At 40.2% G+C, this 18,014-nt stretch overlaps 1 long non-coding RNA gene across 3 annotated transcripts in view; it reads right to left on the bottom strand.

Moving 5' to 3' along the window:
- Positions 1-18,014, bottom strand: part of LOC116512411 — a 163,097-nt gene that overhangs the window by 122,164 nt on the left and 22,919 nt on the right. For all 3 annotated transcript variants that reach the window (XR_004255881.1, XR_004255882.1, XR_004255880.1), the window contains exon 2: positions 17,346-17,415. This is a non-coding gene — a long non-coding RNA (uncharacterized LOC116512411). The remainder of the gene's footprint in view (positions 1-17,345; positions 17,416-18,014) is intronic.

Genomic DNA, 18,014 nt, shown 5'->3' with positions numbered 1-18,014 from the left:
CACATCATACCCAGTGCGACCACTGGAAGAAGCCCAGCTAAACTCATGGGCCACCGCCTTAAGTCTCACCTAGACTGGCTACACCCAAATTATTCCACCTCAACACCCCCTGACTCCACTAGCAAAGTCAGGTCCTTCAACATAGGAAATTTGGTACATGCACACAATTATACTGGGGGAATGTTATGGATTTCCGCAACTATAATTGGCATTACCAGTCCTCAATTGTACACAGTAAAACTCGAGGATGGTAGAAACTGGAGAAGGTATATCGACCAACTCCATATCCACCTGTCTAACTCAATGCTTAGACAGCCAAACATAATTCCTGCACAAACCGAAAGAAGCTACACACAAAATAAAGTCCTGAGGAAAACCCGAGAATGTCAGATGACTTATCTGACTTCGATGCAGGCCCACAGTGAGCTCTTAGTGATTCAACACCAGAAGCTCCAGCCTCAGCCTGTGAAAAGTTCCAGGAGGTTCCACGGATCTGCAGGAGCAACAGGTCCGTCCGACTTGTGCGAAGGAAACACCAGGACTGAACTGCGCAGGTCAGGCAGAACTATGCAAAAGCTCGCCTACCTGCGTGACTATGTCACTAGTTACATTGTTCCATCCTAGAGGGGAGGGTGTTAGATATCCCCCCCCCACTGACAGACTGCAAGAGGTTTCCACCAAGGTCCTCTGTTCCAGTGGGAACATAGGTTGAATCTCATTGGTTAAGAGAGCTGACAGATCTCCAGCCGGATGTTTACTTGACTTGCAATAAAGAGCTGTTGTTTACTGAAGCCTTTTGTGCCTCCTTTACCCGATCTAACAGTGAATCTGTGTTTTTGACAACGAGCTTAATTTAGGAGTTTGGTTAGAAATACCTGCAGGCTGAAATTCGCTGCTAGATGAAATGAAAACATTTAGGATGAATATAATATGAAGAATATAATAAAATAATGTAATATATTTTGAACAATTGAACCTTTTATTTTTTTTTCATTATTCACCTTTGTGTAATCATTTTCATAACTGATTAGAGCTATTTTCAGTCATTTTCATAATTGGTTGGAATCTTTTTTTTAGTCAGGGTATCATTACTCATTTAGAGACCCCTTCAATCGTCTGCTGTTGATGTGGCTGTTGATGCTCTCTAGACAAACTATGAGGATTTTTTTGGATAATCTTAATCCTTCAAGACAATAAAACTAAAGATATCTATTTTGCAGGAAATTGGGAAAATTAATGAACTTGTTTCAGCGGTGGGATTCAATTTTTTTTACTACCAGTTCTGTGGGCATGGCTTGGTGGGCATGGCTTAGTGGGTGTGGCACAGGAAGGTGATTGCAAAATCTCCATTCCCTCCCCACTCCAGGGGAAGGTTACTGCAAAATCTCCATTCCCTCCCGATCAACTGGGACTCGGGAGGCAAGACAATAGATGTGGATGAGGCCAGTCAGAGGTGGTATTTACCAGCTCTCTGAACTATTCAAAATTTCCACAACTGGTTCTCCAGAACTGATCAGAACCTGCTGAATACCACCTCTGATTTGTTTACTGCTTTTAGTGGGAAATTTGCCACTTTAGTGCTTGTAAACTGGATTTTCTATCCAACTGCAATTATGTTTTCATCCTTCTTCATTTTTCAATCTATGAAAGTTCAAAGAAACTGAGGTTCAAAATATATCCCTCTTTTACAGTTAATTTTAAAAGCATATAAATGTAACTCACAGCTCTTCCTCTTGTTCTATTCTTGGTGTAATTTACTTTCTCTAACCAAAAAGCTTTCAGGGAAATGTCTCCCAGTACACTCAATCATGACTCAAAATGCCACCATCCTATCTTTTCTTCCTAGAACGGCAGAGAAAGCCATGAGAAGATCATATCATATGGACCCTCTAATTATCCACATTCTGTGAGATGTAGCAGAGGGACTCCCCTAGAAGCCCTATTATAAAGACTGTTCATGCAGGCCTTTAATTACAACTGTCAAATAGAATTCATTTCATGGTTTGTCATTTTTAAAAAAAATATCTACTTTCTCTGTACAGAATTGCATGATGACTAATGAATTTATTAACATTAAACAAGAACTATGGTGGCACAGTGGTTAGAATGCAGTATTGCAGGCTAATTCTGCCCACAGCCAATGACTAAAATGAGGATCCAGATTGTTGGGGGCAGTATGCTGACATTGTAAACTATTCAGAGAGTGCTGTAAAGCACTATGGAGCAACATATAAGTCTAAGTGCTATTGCTATTTGATGACTCACAATTTCACATTTCAGCTGACTACATTGAAAAGCATGTTCAGAGTTAGTCTTGTGAAGTAATTAGAAGGCAGGTAGGGAACCTGTGGCCAGTAAAAACTTTCCATTTGGCCCAGGGGATCTCTGTATGGGGACATTTAGCTGTCTCTGATTTACTAATATACTACCTTAATTGTGCTGTCCCCAATCTGAGATAAAACTTCCTTTAAAAACATCCATTGCTGCTTAACAAAACTTAAGGTCTACTTGTTCCCATCTGACATTATTTTTTTAAATATCTCTTGTCTAGGAAGGGAATTAATTTCCCAACTCAATGGTCTCCCTATGGCTGGCGCATGAACCTGTGTACACCCAGGAATGTGACAATGTTTATATGAGATGAACAAAGAAATAAACAGATGTTTGAATATGTCTGGATGCATTTCTAACCCTCTTGAAAATGAAATGCCTATGTAAAGCACTCAGCTGCTGTTAGTGGAAATTTCAGTGCTTAAGACGTCATTTTATGTTACACCTGCTGATCATAAACTCATTCTCTGAGTGTGGATCTTCCGGGGATGGGGAAGTACCATGTATTAAGAAGAGGGAGATGCTAACACATAGGGGAAGTGGTAAATCAGAATTACAGAAATCCAGAGAGAGTTTAGGGGGAAAAGGAGGAATTAATCATGTTTTGTCTGAAGAAAAGGAAAGGCTAGAAAATGAAGGAGAAATTATGGAATAGAGTTTTCCAGAAATGAGATTGGCATGACTGGATGGTATTGTGATGTTGCAAATCCCACTTAAAAGAATATAATTTGCTGTTTGCTAGTTTCTATGAAAAACTGCTAATTTAAAATTAAATATTTGTTTGGGAGCAAAGAATCTTTACACTTTAATGATTTCCTCTATGTTTTGGTCTGAAACAAAGAAACAAATGAGACAGTGATAGCAGAGGGAATAATCAATCCATATTGGCTTAGATCCACTAAGAACAGAGCGCTTTTTATTACTTGTTGTTTTTAGTAAATGAGAATTGGAAAGGAACCTTAAGTCGTGCTAAACCCAAACGTTTAAATTATTTTTCCTGGAAGTTTCTTGCAGTGGAATTTGTAAGGAGTATCAATAAAATCAAATTTGCCTTTGACAAATTCAGTTGTCAAAGGCAATTGAACTGAGTGAGAATTCATATAACTCACAATTACCTTGTATATACAAACATTTCTTTCTAAGAAGCCCATGCAAAAATACAAGGGCTGAATTATTACCATACACCATTTTTTCCCTGAGTGATTGTAAATTGTAAATTGAAACATAAACTGCAATTCTATGCATGCTTATCTGATAGGAGTTGAATTCAGCAGGTTTTATTTCCCAATAAAGATCCATAGAACTATCATGTTTATAACTTACTATACAGTCCTCATCTCTCTTCCCTGGAAATAATGCGCACTGAATTCAATGGGACCTAATTCTGCATGAACAGGACTGTATTATAAGAATTTCTCTGGATGATTGGGTTCAATAACAGACCTTGGCTGAATGGTTGAAGTTTTAAAATGATTGGCTAGGTATTTTTGCATTTCTATAAAAAAAAACAAAGGAAGCTGAAGATAGAGTTTAACTGATACTCCAAAGAAGACTTGAAAAAAGTCATTCAAATGACAAAGAAGCCATATTGCAGCATGCAGATCAATTGGAGACAGAAAAAGATTTCCATCTTGAAATGAAATATGGGCCGGGGGGGACACCCCCTTTCCCCAAACACACTATGACAGATTACAAGGTTTGCAGCTGGAGTTAATCCAGATTTCTGTTTAATTAAATAGTAGCAATCATTCTGCCATATTATATCAGAATTGCACAAAGGTGAGATGAAGGTGATAGGCAACATATGTGTGTTCACCTCCTTATTTTCATTGGAAAATATGAACATTTAGTTTTAAAATAGAAAGAACGTGCATACTATGTTTATCTCCAGCTCACTGTATCCTGAATGTTTAGGACAGCAGCAGGATTTCTTGGTGTACAAATATATTTGATGTTATCCTTATTTAAAAGAGCTGTTCCTGTTCCCATGAAGGCGTGTTGGATTGCCAACAAGCAAAGAAAAAAAAGCACAAAGGGAATAGCAGTACATAAAAATTAATGCAAGTTATAGTGCTGATTTATATGAGTACATATTCAGAAATTTATATAATTTCTTAAATAAAGGTACAATATATCTATCCATCATGTGGAAAATGACCTATGACTGTTAGTGTCATATCATGAAACTAAATAATATTGAGGAATTAAACTTTTATTTCTCTACAGTTCTTATTTTTGGATATGACAACTCTTCATACCCAAATTCTAGCGGGACTACCAGATTCTGTAACAGCTTTGTTCACTATGCCATCCATCTGGTAAACTCAAAAGATTCATTTTACTCGCCATGTACATGTACACATCCAAACTATACTGTTGTTTCTCCGTGTCATATAATATATATGGGTTTATGCATATTTATTTATTTAGTCATGTTTATGTAGTGTATATTGGAGGTGGAGACCCTTGAAAGCTTATGAAACGGAATTTTATTTTAATATATGCCAATTAGTGTACATTCAAAGTGACAATAAAGTTATTCTGAATCTGTTGGATTGGGTAATGGATAGGCACACACAGGCTTAACGGTAACAACAGCTCTTTATTGAGTACAACAAGTGAGAACAATCCAGCGAAGGTTGAGTCTGATATAGGGAGCTGTCAGACCCTTCGACCAATAGGATTACACCTCTGTTCCCGCCGGAACAGAGGACCTTGGTGGAAACCTGTGTAGTTAGAACTGATATCTAACACCCCTCCTCTCTTGGATGGAACAATCCTACTTGTAACGTAGTCATGCAGGTAGGCAGGCTTTTGGGTAGCTCTGTCTGACCTGCACAGTTCAGTAGGAGGGGTTTCCTTGGACAGGTCGGACGGATCTGTTTGCTCCGCAGCTCTGTTTGGTGGAAACTCCTGGAAACTTTCACAGGCCATGGCTGGAGCTTCTAGAGCCGGTTCACTCAGAGCTCACTGTGGGCCTGCAACAAAGCAGATAAGTTTCCCGGTACTCTTGGACTTGAGCTACCCATGGAAGGAGTGAGTGTTTGCTTCGTTTGGGTAGGGCTTTGGCTAACTCAGGCAGAAGTTACCTCTGGTTGTCTAAGAGTGGAGTTGGAGAGGTGGCCATGGAGTTAGTCAATATGCCTTCTCCAATTCCTACTGTCTTTGAGCTCTAAGAGGTAAGAGCGAGGGCCGGTGATGCCTATCACTGTGACAGGAATCCACAGAGTTCCCCCGGTGTAGTTATGGGTGTATACCAAATCCCCTATGCTAAATGTCCAAATCTTGCTTGTGGAGTCTGGGGGCGATGAGGAAGAATAATTGGGGTGTAGCTGTTCTAAGTGGGACCTTAGCCCGGGGACCCATGAAAAGCTTGGAGGGGCTTCTCCCTGTAGTGGCACTGGGTGTGATGTGCTGAATTAGCAAATAGTGATCAACCCATGTTTGCCAATCTCCCGGGCCCCTCCTAGAGAGGGCCTCTTTTCCAGATCTCACCATTGGAGGCCAGATGGAATGGCGCGACCAGGGCATGCCTGATTCCCTGAGCTGCTAGGAAGGTCTCAAATTGCATGGCCGTGAATTGGGGCCCATTGTCTGAGACCAAGACGTCGAGCAGGCCGTGCATGGAGAAAAGTCTCCATAGCACCTTGATGGCCGCTTTTGCCGTAGTGGAGGTCATCAGGACTACCTCTAACCATTTTGAGCAGGCGTCCACAACTATGAGAAATGTCTGGCGATGAACTGGGGCAGCAAAGTCAATGTGCACCCTAGACCATGGTGCTTGAGTTGCTCCCACTCCTTAGTGGGCGCCTCTGGGGGAGCTAGTCTGGACTCCTGGCACGGTCTGCAAGTGGCCACCCATTCTTTGATCTCCCTGTCCATGTTTAGCTTAATTGGGGCTATGTTGGGTCCAAACTAAAGGAAATTGGAGTCCCCACAGACTTACACAGACTGGTGCCGAAGACGTCCTCGAACTTCTTAAAGATGGCCTCAGCACCGTCATCCTTCAAGGCGTTGATACCAGTCACTTCTAGGCCCAGGGCTTAGAACCAATCTAGCCCTAGGAGGCTCTGCAGGTTGTCGCTGACCACTGTCACTGGGAGTTTCCCACTGAACTGCTTGAATTTCACCTGAAAGGTGCCTTGGCCCACAATGGGGACCCGGTTTCCCTGGTAATCGCATAGGCAGATGTCAGGGGTGCATAGTTGCTGCTTCTGTAGGCTAGGGATAGCCTGCTTAAGGGTAGACCATGGCATGATGGTCAGCGATGACCCAGTGTCGATCTCCATCTCACATGGAGAGTCCTCAATAAGGACTGTGACCTTCAGCTTTTTGGGCCACCTGGTGCGGACTTGGCCGATTGACGTATGGTAGGTGACTCTATTGTCTCCCTCTGAGCACCATGGTTGCTTCTGCCAGGCCCCTGGGTTAGGCTTCTGTTGGAGTTTGTGTGTTCTAGGCTGCCAGGTAGTGGCAGGGAATTCGCTCCGGCACACCTTGGCAATGTGCCCCTGTTGCTCGCAGTGCAGGCAGGTTGTGTCACGGAAATGGCAAGCCGATCTGACATGATCTCCGCAGCTAGCGCAAGGTGGGAGAGGTGATTTGAATTTGCACGCCAGCTGGGAGTGGCTACTGTGCATGCAGCAGCTGTCATCTTCCTCGCCTTCTGAGCTCTAGGGCTCTGCTGCCTCACGATGTACATGTGTACTCTTTCACACGTCTTGTGGAATGCTTTGGTGCTGCAAAGTCTCAGTAGATTTGGCGGCTGATTCAAACACCCTGGCCTCGTCCAAGGCAATCTGCAGAGTGAGGTTAGATTTAGTGAAAACCTCCTCTGCAGGGTAATGTTCCACATGCCGCAAATTATGTGGTCCAGAATCAGCTCGTCCAGGTCTCGGAATTTGCAGTACGCTGCAGCCTTGTGAAGCGCCACAACATACTCATTAATCGACTCGTCCTCTTTCTGGTTTCTGATGTTAAACTCATGCTGGTGAACGTGCTTGGATGGATTGGATGTATAATGGGTCCTTAGCATCTGCTGCAGCACGGACCAGGCGACTGCTTGAAGCGCTGTGTGCTCAGAAAGGTTTTTCACTGCCTCGAACACTTCCAGGCCACAATATCCGAGGAACATGTTCTTCTTGTGGCCTTCAGAAAGGCCCATGAGGTTGTTTGCCTCGAGGAAGCAGTCAAATTGTAGCATGTACGATTCCCAGTGCTCAGTGACTAGGTCATACAGAGTCGGTGGGGCATGCATAGCCATTTTGTGTACAGAGGGCAATTTGAGTTTGCCGCTCAAAAATGGCTGCTTGAAGCCATGCTAAGCTCCGGGTTGGATGTACTTGCTGGATTGCTACACTCTTTTTGCTTCACCTAGTTGTCTTCCAATCCCACCCTCGTCGGCAGTGTTGGATTGGGTAATGGATAGGCACACACAGGGTTAACGGTAACAACAGCTCTTTATTGAGTACAAGTGAGAACAATCCAGCGAAGGTTGAGTCTGACAGCAGCCCTTTTATAGGGAGCTGTCAGACCCTTCGACCAATATGATTATGATTACACCTCTGTTCCCACTGGAACAAAGGGCCTTGGTGGAAACCACTGTAGTTAGAACTGATATCTAACAAAATCTAAATCAAATAAAGAGCTATTTTCTATAAAGTCAATCAGGATCTCATGGAATTGTGTATTGTATATTTTTAGCTAAGTAAAGTTTGTGTAGAATATTACATTCCATAATGCAATGGAGCAAAGCCATTTTCTTGTTTAATATTAAAAGAATAAAGACCTTAGATTACAGTGCCACTGAAAAGAGACAAAATGCTCAGTAGGGAACTTGTTTTTATTGCTCCAAATACTTGAACATTTCTTTTGTTCCTTATCAGAGCACACATTTTCATGTTTAGATGCTATGCCTCCATGAGGGTGAACCTATGGCATGTGTGCCGGAAATGGCACGCAGAGCCATCTCTTCAGGCACGTGAGCTGTCACCCGTTCCTCTTCCGGGTTCTGGCATGCTGGCCAACTGGTCTTCATATGCATGAGAGTGCTGGAAACCAGAAGAGCAGCTGTCTGGTGTGCATGAGCTGGTCTTTGCGTGTGCATGCATGCCAGAAACCAGAAGACCAGATGGTCAGTGAACATGCACACTCTGGAATCCAGAAGATAATCTTCCCGGCACATGCATGTTCACCGGGTGGCTGCTCTTTTGGTTTCTGGCACACATATGCGCGGTCCCATTTTGTCACTTGGTATGAAAAGGTTCACCAACACTGCTATACATGTTCCCTTGCATCTATTTATCATTCTGAAGACTAATATCAGTATTTCTCAACTTCAGCCCTTCTAAGATGGGTAGACTTCAACAGAATTTCCCACTGGCTCTCATGATAAAAGTTTTTATGGGAATTTCAATGCAGTCAAAACAGATTTGTTTTCTCCTCCACTTTCTGCTGTAACAGCCTAAAACTTACAAAAAGCAAAAGTAATCACAGCCAGGAGCAACCTTAGGGTATAATAGGCAGTCCACTATTTATTTCTGATCATATAATTTATATGTCTTTGAATGAGTTTTAAGCATAGTCTATACATACTTGAATGAAATATATTTTTTCTTATGTATTCTGCCTGTCTTTAAAATTACAGCTCTTTTAACATCAAATAATTCATTAGTCACTCCTGCCTGCCATTTCGTACTTATGTGTGTAAACAACATACCTTTCAAAAGGCTATCAGAGGTCATCCAACCAGCTAAGAATTGGGGAATTAAATAACATGTCTTCACAAGATTCTGCTGGGCACTTTGTCATTTTAATAACACTCTCATTCCAGAAACTTTCAGTAGCTAGAGTCATGATGCTTAATTGCTCTCATTTATCTCTCTAATAAATGATGTCATTGACTTACTATGGTTGTAAAGAGACAATTGGCAAGCCAATATGTAAATCTGCTACATTTAACCATGGAAACCATAGTGAATGCAGAGCCCTATGCAAAAGAGCAAGTGTCTTTAAATAGGAGCAAAGCTGTTTTCGACTAAATCTTCCAAGTTTGTATATTTAAAAAATCCATGCACTTCACACATTGTCCAAGTTTCTGTTATGAAAAGAACAGAGCAAAGTAGGTGCAGTCATATGGATGACTTTTTGAGAGGGGAAGTGTTATGTTGGGAAGGGGTGGTGGTGTGTTTGGTGGAATATGGTGCACATTTCAATAGACAACTATTTTTCAGAGATTAGCTCTGCAAATTAGGTCAGTTCAAAATTCAATTTTATATCGTAAAACTGAATCCCAGGTAGAAAAGAGTTCCTCGTTCTTAGTATGACTCTCTTTCTCTGGTAAGCTGCTCAGTATTGGTGGAGCTCCTATAATAATCTGTAGGCTCCCTAATTTCTCTTATTTTTTTCTGATAAATTGTGGTTTGGTTAGTGAATTCTCAATTTAATTGAATGAAGAAAAGAAAAGGGCAGTATTGGGGGCAGCGAGGTATGTGTTGTTTTAAAGCACTATTTGCGGGTAGAAAGAGGAATTTAGGGCAGTGACATCAGCAGTAGGCCATTGGCTTTTTTGCATTAGAATTTTATATAGCTTTTTTACCATATTTAAAATAGAATAGAATAGAACAGACTTGGAAGGGACCTTAGAGGTCTTCTAGTCTAGGGGTGTCAACTTGTGGCCATTGTGCTCGATACGTCCTGTGCTCGTTATGCCCACCCTTGGTTTAGCAAAGAGGAAAAAGTCACAATATGTCATGTGATGATGTGATGTTGTGAGTTTGACACCTGTGTTCGAGTCTAACACCATGGTCAGGCAGGAAAACCCTATACCATTTCAGACAAATGGTTATCCAATCTCTTCTTGAAAAATTCCAGTATTGGAGCACCCACAACCTCTGGAGGCAAGTTGTTCCACTGATTAATTGTTCTAACTATCAGGAAATTTCTTCTTAGTTCTAGGTTGCTTCTCTCCTTGATTAGTTTCCACCCATTGCTTCTTGTCCTGCCTTCAGGTCCTTTGGGGAATAGCTTGAATCCCTCTTCTTTGTGGCAACCCCTTTGATGCTGGAACACTGCTATCATGTCTCTCCTAGTCCTTCTTTTGATTAAAATAGACATATCCAATTCCAGCAACCTTTATCTTCCAAGTGCCCTAGAACAACCTCTTTGAGCAAATAACACTTCAGAACAAATGTTTGCCCTAGCTAATCCTTCATTTGTCCAACATGTCTCAGAGAGGGAAGGGCATAAGGGACAAAAAGAGAAGAAATGCATGAAATATAATTGACTGAATGTAACACCTTCCCTGAAAATACTGCAAATATGGATATCATGTAAGGAACTCTCTTGTCACATGACTTGCAGTTATAAAGGGGAGGGGAGGCAGAACACATTAAAGAAATTGCAGCTGCTGGGGTAGCCAAAGTTGTGGTGTGATCAAAGCCTCAGATGTTGTTTGATAAGCAGAAAACCCTTTTGCAGGGTGTTGACAGTTAATGAAGCCAGTAAAGTCATTTACTTGATTACTATTTTATTTTAACCATATGTGTAGTCATGTACAGTAGATCTAGAAAGTCTACCCTCCCTTATTAAAATGCCATTTTTTTGAGATGTAAAAATATCAGACCACAATACAATGGGACTTCGGGTCACGACTGTAATCCGTTCCAGGATTTCGGTCGACACCAGATTTGGTCGTGACCAGAAGCAAGACTGACTGCTCATGTGCGTGCACACACACAAAAAATGGCGTGGAAGGAGAAATAGCTGTGACAGGGAAAATAGCTGCGGCTGTTTGATTGCCATCCGAAGGTGTGTTCGTGAACAGAGTGAAACATTTAGCAGATTTTTTGGTTGGCACCCGATTTGGTCATGATTAGAACCATTTGTGACCTGAGGTCCCACGGTAAATCACTTCAGAATTTTTTCACCTTTAATATAACATATGTAAGCTGTATGATTCAATTGAAAAACAAACAAATCTTTTAGGGGTAAAAATAAAAATGAATAACTTACAATAACATGTTTGCATAAGTGTGCACGCCCTTAAAATAATACTTTATTGAAGTACTTTTTGATTTTATAACAGAATCCAGTCTTTTGGGGTAGGAACCTATCAGCATGACACATTTTGCCTTGGGAATTCTGCCCACTCCGAATCTGTCAGATTGTAAGAACATCTTCTGTGCACAGATTCTTCAGGTCATCCCACAGATTTTCAGTCGATTTAGGTCTGGGGTCTGGCTGGAATATTCCAGAATTTTGATCTTCTTCTGGTGAAGCCATTATTTTGTTGATTTAGTGATATACTTTGGGTTGTTATTGTATTGAAATATGAAATTCTTTTTCATCTTCAGCACTTTAGCAGAGGCCTGGAGGTTTTGTTTCAAAATTGATATTTGGAAATATTCACAATTTTTATCATCTTGTCTAAAACGTTTCTTCCAGTTGAAAAAAAGTAACCTCAAAGCATAATGTTGCCATCATCAAACTTCACTGTAAATATGCTGTGCCTTTATACAGTGTTGTTTTTGTGTCAAACATACTTTTTTTCGAATTATAGCCAAAAAATTCAACCTTCATCTCATCAGATCAAAGCACATTTTCCCACATGCTTTTGTCAGACTTGATGTAGGTTTTTGCAAAATGTAGCTGGGACTCAGTGATGTGCGGTGAGGTTTATGGCTGGTGAAGCAGTCCTCTCCCCCGACATCCCACTGTCTAAAGCACTTTCTTTCGTTCGCCCGCCTGAGCTCTGACAGGCAGGCAAAAGAAAGTGGCAGCCCGCCAGCACAGGCTGGTGAAAGACACAGAGGCGGCCGAAACAAAGTGAATTTCAACCGCCTGAGCTGGCGGACTGCCCTCCCTGCCTCTCCTATCCCCTTCCCTCTCTTCACTCATCTCAAACAAACAAACACACACACACACACACACACACACAAAGTTAAGTTGAATTCCTCCCCCTCCCTCTGACCCACACATAAATGTACCTTTTCTTTTCAAGCTGTTTCACAGAGGATTTCAACTCTGCTCTTGCCTGCCATTATGAAAATATAAAAGGAAAAAGGCAAGAGCTGAGGTCAGGCTGGGCTAGTTGCTGCCAGAGTTGCTATGGATGACTCTGCTTAACTGTTTAAAAAAGCCTCTTTAAAAAACGGCCTCTACAGGAGGAGGCAAGAGAACCACGTACCTCATCTACATCAGGAATTTTTTGGCTTTTAACCCTTGCTTAACTCTGCTCGAGTGATCATAAAATGAGACTAGATGAGGCACATGGTTTTCCTACCTCCTCCTGTAGAGGGCATTTTTTCAGAGGCTTTTTTAAACAGTTAAGCACTAAGCAGAGTCATCTACTGTGACTCTGGCAGCAACTAGCTCAGCCTTCTCCTTTTACATTTTTTTTCTTTTCATGATGACAGTGGTGAAGCTCTGCCTCCCCTGACTGCACGTCCCTGCTGGGACTGGAAGTTTTTCTGTGTATTAAAAAGGTTCATTTGGCACCAAACCCTCAGAGTCCAAACATATGAAGAATACAGTCGATTGTTGTCACATGTAGTGCACAACCAGTTCTTGCAGCTGCTTAAATTTTCTGTAGGTCTCTTGGCAGTCTCCTGGATGAGTTTTCTTTTTGTTTTTTCATTAATGTTGGAAGGATAATCGGTTCTTAGTAATGTCATTGGTATGTGATATTTTCTCCACTTGTTGATAACTATCTTCACTGTTTTCCATGGTATATCTAAAGCGCTGGATTTTTTTTCTACACTGACATCTTCCAACAATGAGACCCCTTTGATACTTTGTAAGCTCTTTGCAGACCATGGTTTTTACTGTAGAAGGCAACTGAGTAGATGTCAGAAAAATCTTACTAGAACAACTGAATTTTATATAGGTGTGATAAGAGTCACTTGAATTGATGGCAGATGTGTACTAACTACTATTTAACATAGGTTTGAATGTGATTGGTTAATTGTGAACACTACAAAATCCCTACCTATAAGAGGGTTTGCACACTTAGGCAACATGTTGTTAATTTTTTTTATGGTTCATTTTCCTCCTAAAAGATTTCAATTTGTTTTTCAATTAAATTTCACAGCTGATACGTTATATTAAAGATGAAAAATATTCTGAAGTGATTTTAGTTGGTCTGGTTTTTGTTACACCTCTAAAACCTAGTTTTTTAAATGGGATGGGTAGACTTTACAGGACTGCTTAGAGATTGAATTGAATTGCTATCCAGAACACTATTTTTCAGAAACATCCTTTCATTATTCTAAAGTGGAAATTCTAGAAAAAAAAAACCTTAGAAATTGCATTTACTTTCTCAAATTTTTCAAAGGGCAAAAGCATTTATAAATCTGCCTCCAGAAGCAATATCTATATTGTTTTTGTAGCATTTGTTTTGAACTTTGAATATCTTGTGACAGAGTTAATAAAGCAAAATGGAACAGATACAACGAGGCACGGGACAAATGCAGAAAGCCAAAAGTTTATAATTCTCCTAAGCGGAAATGAGGTCTTAATCCAACGGATAGCATGAACAGAACACTTTTCATTTCATTTTTTCATTTTCATTTAAAGTTTATTTATATGCTGCCCTTTTCCCTGGGGGGACTCAGGGTGGCTTACAACTTAAAAAGGTGGGGGGGGGAGACAAACTTTTAACATATAAAACAAATACATAATTAAAACACAACATTCATACTATTCGGGCGGGTTGTAGTCTTAACCCCAGGCCTGACGGGATAGCCAAGTTCTGAGGGCTGTGCGGAAGGTCTGGAGGGTGGTGAGGGTACGAATTTCCATGGGGAGATCGTTCCACAGGGTCGGAGCTGCCACCGAGAAGGCTCTCCTCCGCGTAGTTGCCAGTCGACATTGACCGGCAGATGGGACTCGGAGGAGGCCTAACCAGTGAGATCTAATAGGTCGTGTGGAGGTAATTGGCAGTAGGCGGTCTCTCAAGTATCCAGATCCACTACCATGGAGGGCTTTATGGGTGGCAAGTAGCACCTTGAAGCGCACCCGGAGATTTTCCAGGTTGTTCATTGGTTTGTGTGCTAATAGTAAAAGTAGCTATTTGGTATGACAGTGGCAATGAATTGGCAGCCAGGATATTTCCAGAAACTGATGTAACAAACAAATAAGTTTGAAGATAAAAAGTCAGATGATTTATTCACTGCGTAGAAAAAAAAAGCATAGGTGCTATTCTAAACAGGGAACATAAAGTAGTGGTGGTTTTTCACTAAGTACAGATGGCAGTTATGACAAGGAGGACAAGTTATTCCTGGTAACTTGTCAACTTTGAAGATTTTCAGTTCAAACATGTGTTCTAGATATGCTAACAGTAAAGTACATATTGTGTAGTGGGCTTCAGTAGGCAAGAACAGACCAGCATACATACGTACAACAGCATTTATTGGCTCAAAACTGGAACTGAGGAACTGCAGGCAAATCCCTGTAATTTATATTCTGGGCCCACAGGACCTTAACCAATTATAACCCTTTAAAAAGCCCACCCAAATATGAATGTTTTAAGTTTCCCTCCAAAACAGTTGAAGTTAACAGTTAGGGTCATCTAAAGATTAGCTTCACTATAGCAGGGCTTATAACACAACTTGTATATTCAATACATAACAGTACAGATTCTGAGAAATTGCAAGGCCTTCGAAAAATGTTTGTGTAACTCAGGACTCATTTCAGAGAACTGCTTGGCTTTTGCCTCAAATGTTGTTGTAATGTTTGGTAAGTTCAATGAACTGAGTGTTGAAATTTCTACAGGAGAAAGGAGGTGACTTTATGTCCTATTGAGAACATGCAACAGTTAAAAATGCGGCAAAGTCTCTTTCCTTTGATTTCTAGTGAAGGTTTTTTTTTAACTGTAATCATTTTGAAACAAGTGCTAAAGAAAAAGAACTTGAAAGTTCTCACCCTATGTCTCACACATTGGAATGGGATCTAAATGTCTGAGATGAGTTTAAATGAGTTTAAGTTTAAATGCTATTTTATATTTTGTTAGGATATAAAATTGACTCAGATAACTTTTACTCATTTCTTGGTTTGGGCTTTGAAATTAAGCTATTGATGCTGGTTATCCCTCTGTCTTTCTGTCTGTCTGTCTGTCTGTCTGTCTGTGTCTCTTCCTCTAGAGAAGAATTATTGAGTCTGTCATCTGCACATCTATAACTGTCTGGTTTGGCTCTGCAACCCAAACAAGATAATAAGAACTGCATAAAAAAACAATTGCTACCAACCTGCCTTTGATTGCAGATCCGTATATTGCATGAGTCAAAAAGAGGGCCGTGAAAATATTTACAGACCCCTCACATAAATTGTTTCAACTTCTACCCTAAAAACAACACTATAAAGCATTGCATACCAGAACAACTAAACACAAGGACACTTCCCCCTCTCCCCATGGCATCACTCTGCTAAACAACTAATTCCAACAAAACTGTCAAACTATTTACTAAAACTGTATTACTATTATTCTTCTCATCCTTCCTATTACCTATCTCCTCACAGTTATTACTATAACCTTGTTGCTTGTATCTTTACAATTTATATTCTTTTATTTAGTTTCCTAGTATGATTTGATTGCTTATTTAGTATCCTATGACTATCACAAAGTGTTGCAACTTATGATTCTTGATGAATGTCTTTTTTTACATTACTGAGAACATATGCAACAAATTCCTTGTGTTTCCAATCACACTTTGCCGATAAAGAATTCTACTCTACTCTACTCTACTCTACTCTACTCTACTCTACTCTACTCTACTCTACTCTACTCTACTCTACTCTACTCTATTCAAAATAGAGAAATGGAATAAGTGCTTCTGGGTGGAAAAGCAATTTTTTTTGAAGAGGTTGTGTGTTATACAATATATGATAATTGAAATGATCATGTTTCCATTTTTTATTCTGATAGATTTCATGGTATGTTACCATTGACCCCAAATAAAAACTGCAAAGACTCTAAAGCTTGGTGTGTAAACTCTGCACTTACAGTATGTCTCCATTAACTGTCCAAGTTCAATTCAAATGGACACAAAGTTTGTATAGCTTTATTAATGTAAATCTATATTAATATAGGTCTACAGGTAACTGTAATAGAAATAAATGGTGATTTTTTTTCTGTAAAAGTTTCAATTACACACTTTTAACAGGTGCGATCTAGAAACAATGAATCTATTAAAAAAAGATAACAAAGTCCATTTGGATTTTACTCCGTTAGTCGTTGCCGACTGTAGGAGGCAGTGCTCATCTCCATTCCAGCGCTCACCAAAGACATTTCTGCAGTCATTTGGCCAGAATGACCTCACAGAGCTCTGTTACCTTCCCACCAAAGTGATACCTATTTATCTACTCACATTTGCATGCTTTCAAACTACTAACTTGGCAGAAGCTAGGGCTAGAACAGGTGCTCACCTGTGAGTGGTGCTCTGATCTTGAACCTGGGTTACTGGCAAGCCAACAAGCCCAGCCAACAAGCCCAGCATCTTAACCAGGGGTGAAATACTCTGAAGTCTGCTACCAGTTCACTTTGCTACAGGTTTGCTTCACACACATGCATACCACATGGGCATGCACACCACAGGCGCTACTGCTGAAAAAGGAGGGTTAAAAAACCCTTTCTGAGTCTGCAAAGCAGGATTTCCTGCTTTCTAGCAAATATAAATCGTGCAGCTGATTGTTACACAGCTGATTGGTATCATAGCATGGGCATAATTTGACATGTTACTTGACAATGTTCAAAATCATAAACAATGAAAAGTTGTTTATCATTGTTTATGATAAACATACATATATAGTTGGAACTTATTCAGAAAATATAAACTGTTTTCCATGATTTCAAGTTTTATAAAGCACTGACTACACCTTCTTTTACTTTTCTTGGGGTGGGGGTGGGGGGGCTGAAGGAAAAACTACAAATTCCTTATCCTAATATTCTTTTCTCTTCTTTGCCAGTGGAGTATGATTTTGGTGGTAGGATTTAGAATGACAAAATAATGTGCACTTACCACATTTTGTCCAATCCATATCCATTTCATGGCACTCTTACTTCAGAAACATCCAACAGTGGTACAGCAGCTGTGGATGAATTTATGACAATAGAGTGGGTGACAAAATTATTGGAAGTTACATTTTCCCATTAATTCCTTGATGCTTTTGTCCTGAACAATAAAACCAACAATTTTACCTATTTAGGCCTACTTGTGAAGAAAACACCCAAACCTTTGCTTATAAAACAAAACTCTGATGATTGTATCATACTGTTCTTCAAATATGGGTATTTTTTTTTAAAAGACAGGTAAACCATTTTTCTGTTGAAATAGTCTCCAGTTATAATCTCTGCCTGTAATAACAATTCTTTTATTTTGCAAATAACCTAATATCTATACAAATACAGATACAACATCATTCATGACACTGAAATCTGTCTCACGATATCTACTTTTTTCTTTAGGATTTGGCTGAACAGTATGTTGCCTATCTTCCTAAGACTCTCCTCTTCTCTGAACAATGCTGACCACAAACTGTAAATCACCGTTCTACAACACATTTCGGTAACATGCTTTCAACATGGTCCAGGAACTCATCTGTATTTAAATCGCTCAATGATTCCTAACAGAAAAGGGGATGTGATTCAATCTATTTGCATCCACCCTGTACAAAATGGCTTGCATCAA

The sequence above is a fragment of the Thamnophis elegans genome, chromosome 8 (genome assembly GCF_009769535.1).
Source record: "Thamnophis elegans isolate rThaEle1 chromosome 8, rThaEle1.pri, whole genome shotgun sequence".
Lineage (NCBI taxonomy): Eukaryota > Metazoa > Chordata > Lepidosauria > Squamata > Colubridae > Thamnophis > Thamnophis elegans.
The sequence above is the reverse complement of the archived record's forward strand: the minus strand, read 5'-3'. Positions and strand labels throughout refer to the sequence as shown.